The sequence below is a fragment of the Saccopteryx leptura genome, chromosome 8, assembly GCF_036850995.1.
Source record: "Saccopteryx leptura isolate mSacLep1 chromosome 8, mSacLep1_pri_phased_curated, whole genome shotgun sequence".
Taxonomy (NCBI): domain Eukaryota; kingdom Metazoa; phylum Chordata; class Mammalia; order Chiroptera; family Emballonuridae; genus Saccopteryx; species Saccopteryx leptura.
Window position 1 is genome coordinate 98,012,483 of NC_089510.1, and position 8,965 is coordinate 98,021,447.

Consider the following 8,965-nt stretch of genomic DNA (forward strand, 5'->3'; position numbering starts at 1 on the left):
TTGCAAAAAAAACTTAATTCAGGCCTTAAAAACAGATACATTTTGACAACATTAAACAAAGACTAAACAGAAACAAGAACCAGACAAACCAGAGAGAAACCCGGGACTTCAGAGCACATCCAGATTACAAAGATGCCTGCCTGATATTGGTCAGGGCATTTTCTGACAGAGGGACTGAAGGATGTGACTAAACAAAATCTCCCTGAGAAAATTTGCTCTTGCAGCTGCTGGGATATCTTCTATAGTCAGATCCAACACAAGCGCCCTGCCTCAGTTTCCAGGCAAAGAATAAGAAAGAAACAAAATGATAGTTCAGAAGATTATAGTTAAAACATTAAAGAAAATCAGACCATGACAGGAAAAGCTGTAATTTTCCTAATACCTGAGTCTCCTATCCATTCTCAAATTCTATAGTCACTGTAACTGGCAACTCAGGATGACTATGCTGAGATTTTTCTCCTACCTCAACAGCCCCTTCATGAAAGTTTAACTTCCACAGCAAATAATCACCCCTGGAGAGACAAGCACAAACAATTGCCTTCCAGTCATTTGGTGGAAGAGCCTTTGCTCTAATAAACCAAGCGAAAAAGGGGCAGTAGGCCCATACTGAACACAAACAAGTTTAAGTTCTTTCAGAGCTCTAAAAGGTACAGGTTCATGTTCTCGCACTAGTCTCCCTGTATCATCCTGTTTTTCTACAACAGGAAAATGGGAAAAGCCATCATCTATTGTTTCCCCCACATTTTGAGCCTGGTTTATAGATTGTTGGAGAGGGGATTTCCCAGATTTTGAGCTATAGACTTCGCAATCAGCCCATTAAGGGAACGGAGGAGCAGAAGGTTGAATGTAGGAAGGAGCTGAGGGCAGCAGAGGCCCCGCGGCTAAGGAGCCATAGCCATGGATTTTTCATCCCCCCTGTCATCCTCAGACTCCAAATTATCAGCATTTTCACATCCCTCTGTTTCCAGCTCACCCTGATACTCTTCAGACAATGATTTGTCTTTATATGGAAACATTTCTACATAAAGGTCCCTTATTTTTTACTCTATCTGTCCCATAATCTTTTACTCCTGACTACACTTTCCCCAAAAACTTTCTCTACTCACTGTGTGCACTTCACTTTGGGGAGTTCTGTCACCTTCCTTCAGTTTTAGTTTCCTCATACTCAAGTTGTTTGTTCGGGCGCCACTTGCCACGGACCAGTGTGGCTCCTAATAACAGTGCAGAATTAAGGAAACACACTTGTCAAAACAAAAACGATGGGACCAGGAGGACTCTTCAACATGCCTGGCAGTATCTGAGTGCCCCATAGCTCCAGTTTGCTTTATTACATAGCCATATGCAAATGAAGGACCTTGATACAAAGTTGCACATTCAATGCTAAGACAGGAACTCTCCCAAGGCAAAAACAGGATACATTAGTGAAATCTACCCACATCTGAAACAAAGAAAAAGTCAGAGGAAGGGCATGTATATTGCTTCTAGCAACCCAAGGAAGCAAGTAGAGTGGGTGCAAATACTCAGCATCATAGCCAAATATGGAGATGGAAGGGGGAGAACTTAGCCTTTTGCTACAATGGTTCGAATCTACAATGGCTTTTTGCCATTTATGGTCCACAACAGTTGTGGCTTTTCTTTAGTGGGTTTCTTTTGTTGGGCTGCAATTAGTATTTTTGCCACCTTCTCTGCACCTCATATCTCTGGATCCTCCCTGTTCATATAAACTTTATGACTAACTTATAAAAGCTTGCTTCTATTTTCTCCTTCAAATCCTTCTTACTTTTGTAACTTCTTTCTAATGTCTGGGGCTGCTTGGGAGACAAAGGCTATGTTTATGAGATTCCTGTTCTCTGGGGCATCTGGGTCTAATGGAGTATATGTTCTATAGGCTTCTAAAAGCCTTTCAAGGAAAGCCAAAGGATATTCATCCTTTCCCTGGATGATTTTGCTGACTTTACTAAAATTAGTTGGCTTCCTTGCTGCTGCCCAGAGACCCCTGAGCAGACTTGCATGCTCAGGGGTACTTGCATAAAGCCTCCATAATACATAATATATAATAAAGCAATCATGATACTTGCATATATAATACTTGCATATATAATAAAGCAATCATGATACTTGCATAAAGCCTCCTGTCCCCTAGAAGTGTTGGGGTCCCAGTTAGGGGGGGTCAAAGGGAGAACTTCCTCTAATTCTTGCCTTCAACCAAGGCTATGTAGATCTCCATCCCCTAATACTGCTTTAGCAGCCTCTTGGTAGATTCTTTCCCTTTCCTCAGAAGTGAAGAGAGTATAAAGAACCTATTGACAATCATCCCAAGTAGGACGATGAGTATGGAAAATGGTTTCTCTGAAAATGGAGGGTTCTGATGTTTCCAATTATATAAATCACTAATAGAGAAGGGGACATAAATTAATCTAGCCAGTACCCTAGGATCCCCCCCTGCAGCTTCTCGGAGGGGAAGCAAAGGTGCCGACTTTGGAGCTGGTGGCATACTGGGATGACCATAATTGGCCCCTGTATGGGTATGGGGTGGGCTTTCCCAAGAGGGGGCCAGTCCAGGTTGTGGGTTTGCTGCAGGGGGTAGCCCTGTGGCTTTAGGCATGTCCTCAGCTTGCTCTGGATTTGGAGGAAGAATGGGATCTAGTAAGGACTCAGCAGCCCCTGGATCTTCAGGTATTACTGGATAAAGTCTGCAGGTAGGCTGTGGCTGTTCTCTCAAAGTTTCTTGTTTTGGGGAGGGAAGCTTCCCTTTGCTTTTGTTTGGGGTTGCCAATAGGACAGCTTTTCCTCCTGCCCGAACTTTATCTCCTTTAATATAGTTCTTAAAAAATTTCTTAACATAACCTGGTCTTCCTGTGGCTATGTTAATCTATACATCTATATATGGCATCTGGTCAGGGTGTGGGACCCAATAGACATTTTCCCTGACAGCAAAGAGTGTGGGTAAATTGAAAGTGCCCTCCGAGGGCCACCCTACACCAAAGGTTGGCCATTCTAGTTCACAAAGAGTCTGCAATGTGGCAGAATCAACAGGAGTCCCATAGTCTCATGCCCTGCGAGAGAAATCAGAAAAGTTATCAAGCAAGCTCTGAAGAGGCATTAGGGCAGCAGATTGCCCCTAACTCATGGCCCTTGACTCTCGAAGGAATCCTGTGAGGAAGCAACGGGTGAAGCAGACAAACAAACCAAATATGCACATGAAACAAACAAAACTTCTAAACCGGAACGAAAATGGAGAAGGCAATATCCTGCATTCCCCGATCGGGTGGGGAGAAATCAGGTGGCATCCAACTTGCTCCACTACACCCTTTTCTCTAACCAGAGCTCTGTTTCTAGATATTCAAAGAGGAAGTTTCCTTACCAGACAGTCTCAAGACCTCCGAATGTTTTGAATCAGCCAAATTCAGTTTCCAAATGTCAACTGCTGGAGGCTGGCCAACTACCAACGTCTGCTGCAGCCCACTCCGTGAGGAAGGGTCATACACGGCCTATCTTGCTGGGTCCTCCATATGTTACATCCCAGGAAACAGACCACAGCAAACCCAAAGTGAATTTTATAAGTGTTACTGCAAACCTGCGCAGGGACTACAGGCAACCCATGCAAGGAAACACTGCAGCGCCAAGCCTCTAAAATGGTTCCTTTTTATAGGGTGGCTATCTAGGTTGAGCAAGCAAGCAGCGTTTACAAGGGTGGAAGAGGTGCAATTAGCTGACCTTATTCTTGGCTAAGTCTCTAGGGTAGGGCTTCCTTGCTGTTGAATACATAGAGTTCAGTGGAAAATATTGCTACATTTCAAAGGGTTGTTTATCTTTTGCCTCCAGCCATGTACTGGATGTACTCAGTTTTCATGGCTGGTGGCCTGCACCACTTGTCCTAAGATGTCACAGGTTTATTGACCTGATGCTTTAACCAACTGAGCTACCTGGCCAGGGCTCAAAGAAACAGTTTTTAGTTTAACATTTGGTTCATTAGTTTATATAATATTTAATTAACTTACAAATTGCACTGATTCATACAACCAGCATAAATATATTTGGTGTCAAGCACAACCAAGTCTTGGTAAACCATGGTTTGACTGGGGGAGTAGAACTGCCCAGCATTATAGAAGGAACTCAACTCACTGTCTAGGTTAGAATCATGGCTTCTCTACTTACTAGTTGTGTGACCTGAGAAGACAGACTACTTATATTTTGTGCCTTCTTTTCCTCATTTGCAAAAGAGGAGTCACCTGTTGTTATGATTAAAGGAGAAACTTACAAATTGCACTGATACATACAACCAGCATAAATACATTTGGTGTCAAGCACAACCAACTCTTGGTAAACCATGGTTTGACTGGGGGAGTAGAAATGGAAGATGGGACCCGTGCCCTGGATGGAGAGGGACAGACATTTATTGTAGGCCTCTCTGAACCAAGAACCCTCATACTGGAAAAGAGAACACTTTGGGAGAACAAAAAGAGTAGATGTCAGGGAATGTGTTGGTCACTGTATATGGAGGCTATACCAAAGGCTATGTTATTGACAAGCCTGGGCTAGATGTGGAAATAATTCACAAGTGCCTGGAAGAAAATATACTGAAAAGAAGGTATCAGTGAATTTAATTCAATAAGTAGCAAGAAACTCTGCTTCCAGAATTGGAAGCCTTTGAGGAAAGAGACTAGTGAACAGCAAGCTAGGGTAGGAAATGTACCAGGTACCTGGCCCCTAGTAGGCTTCCAATAAATCTTGGTGCTCTAAGATGCAGTTCTAGGAGTTAGGAAAGCTGTTGAAGCAAGGAAAAAGAGGTGATTCCAGAAAGGATTCAGGAAAAATGGGCAAGAATCTTGAAAGGAGCAGAGATGGGGGGAGGCTGACCTGGGGTGTCAGACCTGAGGTGGGAAAGGCAGAAAGTAACGGAAATGAGGAGAGAGGGGAGAGTGCTCCCCTCAGCCAGCAAAGCTTACATGTACCACACTCGAGTTCCTGCACAAGCAAACCCAGTCAGGAACTTTCACAAAGCCCTCTTCCTCTTTCTCCTTATAGCCCTCCTCTAATTTTTTGTCTTCCCACCCACCCAAAGATCTATAGGGGCTTTGAACAAGGGGCAAAGTGTCACCTAGTTAGGTTGCCTCTCCTTTGGGGTACCTATGAAGTCCCAGCCACCACAGCACTACTGCAAAACCTCCTAACCCCCCACCCTACACCCCCCTGGACACATCTATCCCAGAAGCTCTGCTCCAACCCAGTCACCTGTGCTGTGCTTCTGGCGGGCCCCTTCACACCCTGGCTGCAGTCCCCATTGGGTAGACCCCACCTGTAGCCTGAAGCTTCTCTGGAGCTGAGGTCTGGGAATGAAGGGGAGTAAAGAAAATCAGAGAAAAATGGCTCTGGATGTGTGCATGAGTTTATGTTCCTTCTAGACACATGGCCCCAGAGTCACAGAAGTGCCAGAGTAAACCAGGCTGTGCCTTGTGTCTGAAAGTAAAATTCCTGGGTGAGGTCCTTTATTTTATTAAGGCTCCCACTACAAACTATCATGTTAGTACTAAGGCTCATGGACTAGCAGATGTGACCAGAGCCAGACCACCATCCCATCCTGCTCGTGGCCTCCAGCAGCAAAGTCACAGAAAGTTGGTGGTCAACTTTAGATGGAACCCAGGTCATCTGACTCCCAATACTGTCCTCTTTCTGTACCGGGCTAATTTAATTTTGCTTTCACCCTATAAGTAGGGTGTCCTAATCCTTAAAATAAGAGAAGACATAAAACTGATTAAATAAATATAATAAATACTGAAGTATGATTTCAATTACTTGGATGGAATGTTTCCTGAGGGTATCTCAGAGGGGGATGGAGGAGGAGGCTGGAAAGACATCAACCTGTTGAGAGAAACTAGGAGGTAAAGAGAGGTTGAGAAGGAGCCAGAGAAGAAGCATGGTAGAGACCAAGAAAAATGCCCTCCCAAGAATCAGAGATGAGACAGAAGGATTTACTTGAAGCAGTGTCCCCATCACGTGGCCCTTTTGGGAACTGCAGCCAAGGACTTAAAACTCAAGGCACTTCACAAGCCTCCTCCTTGGTGTGGCTTAATTGCCCATGAAGCTAGTTCACACTCAGCCAAAACTCTGGCATACTCATAGTGTTGGACATGTGCCATGATCCCCTGCTCACCTCCCACCCCCAGGTGGCCTGGGGAAAGTGATACATGTACCATATGCTGGCCCAGGGGCAAATGAACACAGAAAAGCAGTCAGCTCTTCTTACCTCTACTCTCCCCCTTATTCAGGTAACCTCTCTCCACCCCCAGATCCTTGTCTCAGTATCATCAGGGTGTGAGTCAGGTCCTGCCCATCCCGGGCCAAATGGGTCATCATGGCATCCACCATCTTGGCCACCAGCTGCTCTCACACAGAATCAGGCTCTTCCTAGGGAAAGGGAGGATAATGGATTAATGGAGAAAATATGGGCTTTGTGGTTCTCTGGGAAAGAAAGAAATAGGAAAGGGAGGAAGGAATGGTGCTTTGTCTTCCCTCCTTTTTCTCCATCCCCGAATGCCTTTGCCAGGGTCCTACCCAGAACTGTGGACAGAGATGAACTCTTCCTCAGAATAGTGTCCCGGGACCTAGCACACAATGTGCACAGGGCATGTTTAATGAGTGAATCATTGAGGCAGAGAAGACAAGATGTGAAGGCAGAAATGTTAGTCAGAGAAGGATTCCTGGAGGGCTAGAGGAAGGGTTCGATTCTAGAGTGGGGGGGTCTCACCTGACACCAGGCCAGAGCTTCCTTATAGTAGTTCAGTGCCTGATTGTGCTGCCCCAGCCTGGTGGCAGCAGCACCAAGACCTTCGCAGGCCTGCCACTGCCCCTTCATGTCTCCTGGGAAGAGAGCCTGAGAGGTCCTTTTATGGCTCCTACCTCACAAACCCTCTCTTCCAGAGGTACTTCCCACCCCAAGTCCCTTACTGCTTCCTATCAGCCCCAAGGACTCTCAGCCTCTGATCCACCACCCCAAGCCACCTGCTAACCCCCTCACCCTCACCAGTGTCCTGGGCAGTCTGCAGAGCCTGTAGGTAGTTGTCTCTGGCGGCCTTGTGGTCCTCCAACTGGCTCAGTGCGAATACCAGGCTGCCAAAGCTCTGGTCCTGCTCCCCCGCTGCCCCACAGAGATGATTACAAAAGCCACCTAATTCTAACAGGGGATCTTGGCTGTTGGGCATCAGTACCCTACCCCCCAACAACCAAGGGAAAGTTTATATTGCTCAGCCACAGCACAACTTCAGATGTACCACAGAGAACCAAATTTCCAATAACTGTACCCAGCCTTTCTGCAGTTCTGTTGCCTCCCTCTGGCTATTGTGAGCTAAGCAACAACCCTGTGAGGTAGGCAAAGCAGTTATTAATAATAGCTCTTCTTTCTGCCCAATTCTGCATTCCCAGCTCTAGGCCTAAGTCTTTGGGCCCACAATACTTTTCCCTGTCTGGCTATCCCACCTCCTGCATTCCCAGCCCTCATTCCCCTAGTTCTAGGCTTCCTAGCCCCAAAACTAGTCCTAACGGTTAATCCACTTTTCAGCCTTTGGGCCCCTGCTGAACCCCCCCCCCCTTAGTACTTTAGTCTTAATAACATTCTCCAGCTTCTGGTACTCACCACGAAGGTCAGCAACCTTCTGGTAAAACTCCTGGGCTTCCTGATAGTTTCCAAGGGCACTGTGGCATCCTCTCCTGGCCCCTGGCACAAGGGCAGGGCCTGCTGGAAGGCCTCTGCTGGTATCAGGAACAGCTGCAGCTGAGAGTAACCCAGGCCTAGGTCATTAAAGAGTTGCCCTAGAAGGCAAAGCCAAGGTCAGATGCAACTGAGGCTATACTGTTATAGCCTTTGTTCCACTCTTGCAACCCCTTCCCCACCCTCAGAAATGCCTCTGCTTCCACTTCACCAGAGGCATTGATTCCAGGATCACCAGATCTGAGCCTCCCCAGATCCCACACCTCTCTGACCAAAGGCCTTACCCAGCAGTCCCCGCTCAGTATTCATTTTAGCAAGCTTCCAGCTCTCCTCCAGCACTTGCACCACTTCACCCAGGCCATGCTGCCCACTTTTCAGCATACCCCTGCCACAGCCCCCAATGCCAGGGCTGCAGCCTGGGGATGCTTTGTTTGGGCATATGCCCAGCCTGATTTCTGAAGGCAGTGGGCTGCTAGCTCAGGCTGTCCCAGAGCCTAGTAGAAGGCTCCCATTTTTTCCTGGGCTTGCCTCTGGTCACCTAGTGGCTGGTAGTGGCCCAGATCCCTTGGTACCAGGCCAAAGCTTGAGGCAGGTTGCCCACGGCTTAGTAGGCCAAAGCCACATTGAAACACTGGTCACCATGACACCTGCCTTGTGACTCCTCTTTAAGTTGGGCTCTTAGGAGCAGCTCAAGGCCTCTGGCTGGGTCCCCAGTCTTCACATAGGCAGCCCCCAGGTTGAAGGCACAGGCCTGGAGAATAAGGCTGTCCCTTTTTTGTGGGGCCTTGAAGGCCAGGAAGAAGGCCTCTGGAAGTTGGCCAAGGACTCATGGTTCTGGCCAGCCAATAGGACTCTGTGGCCAGCCCTGGTGAGGGCTTGAATGCTGGCCTCTTGCTGTTGCCATTTTCTTTTCTTCTTTTTCTTCTTGGAACTTGAAGGCTCAGGCTCTTGTGGGGTAGCCTCAGGGTTGGGGGAAGACATAGTACTGAAAATGGAAAGCACAGGTTTATATGTTACCTTTCATTTTCTCCAAAGCAGGATCCCTCTAGGGCAGCAATTTTTAACCTTTTTCATCTCATGGCACACATAAACTAATTCTAAAATTCTGTGGCACTCCAATACATATATATTTTGCTGATCTGACAAAGAATAATAGGTATAATTTTCATTCATTCACACCAGACAGCTACTGTTGTATTGGCTGTTGTCATTTTTTTATTTGACAATCTAAGGGAAAAGAGGTCAATGCCCCTGACT

At 46.6% G+C, this 8,965-nt stretch overlaps 1 pseudogene; it reads right to left on the reverse strand.

The window, feature by feature from the left end:
* Positions 1–5,261: 5,261 nt before the first annotated feature.
* Positions 5,262–8,689, reverse strand: LOC136379572 (tetratricopeptide repeat protein 24-like; annotated as a pseudogene).
* Positions 8,690–8,965: the final 276 nt, after the last annotated feature.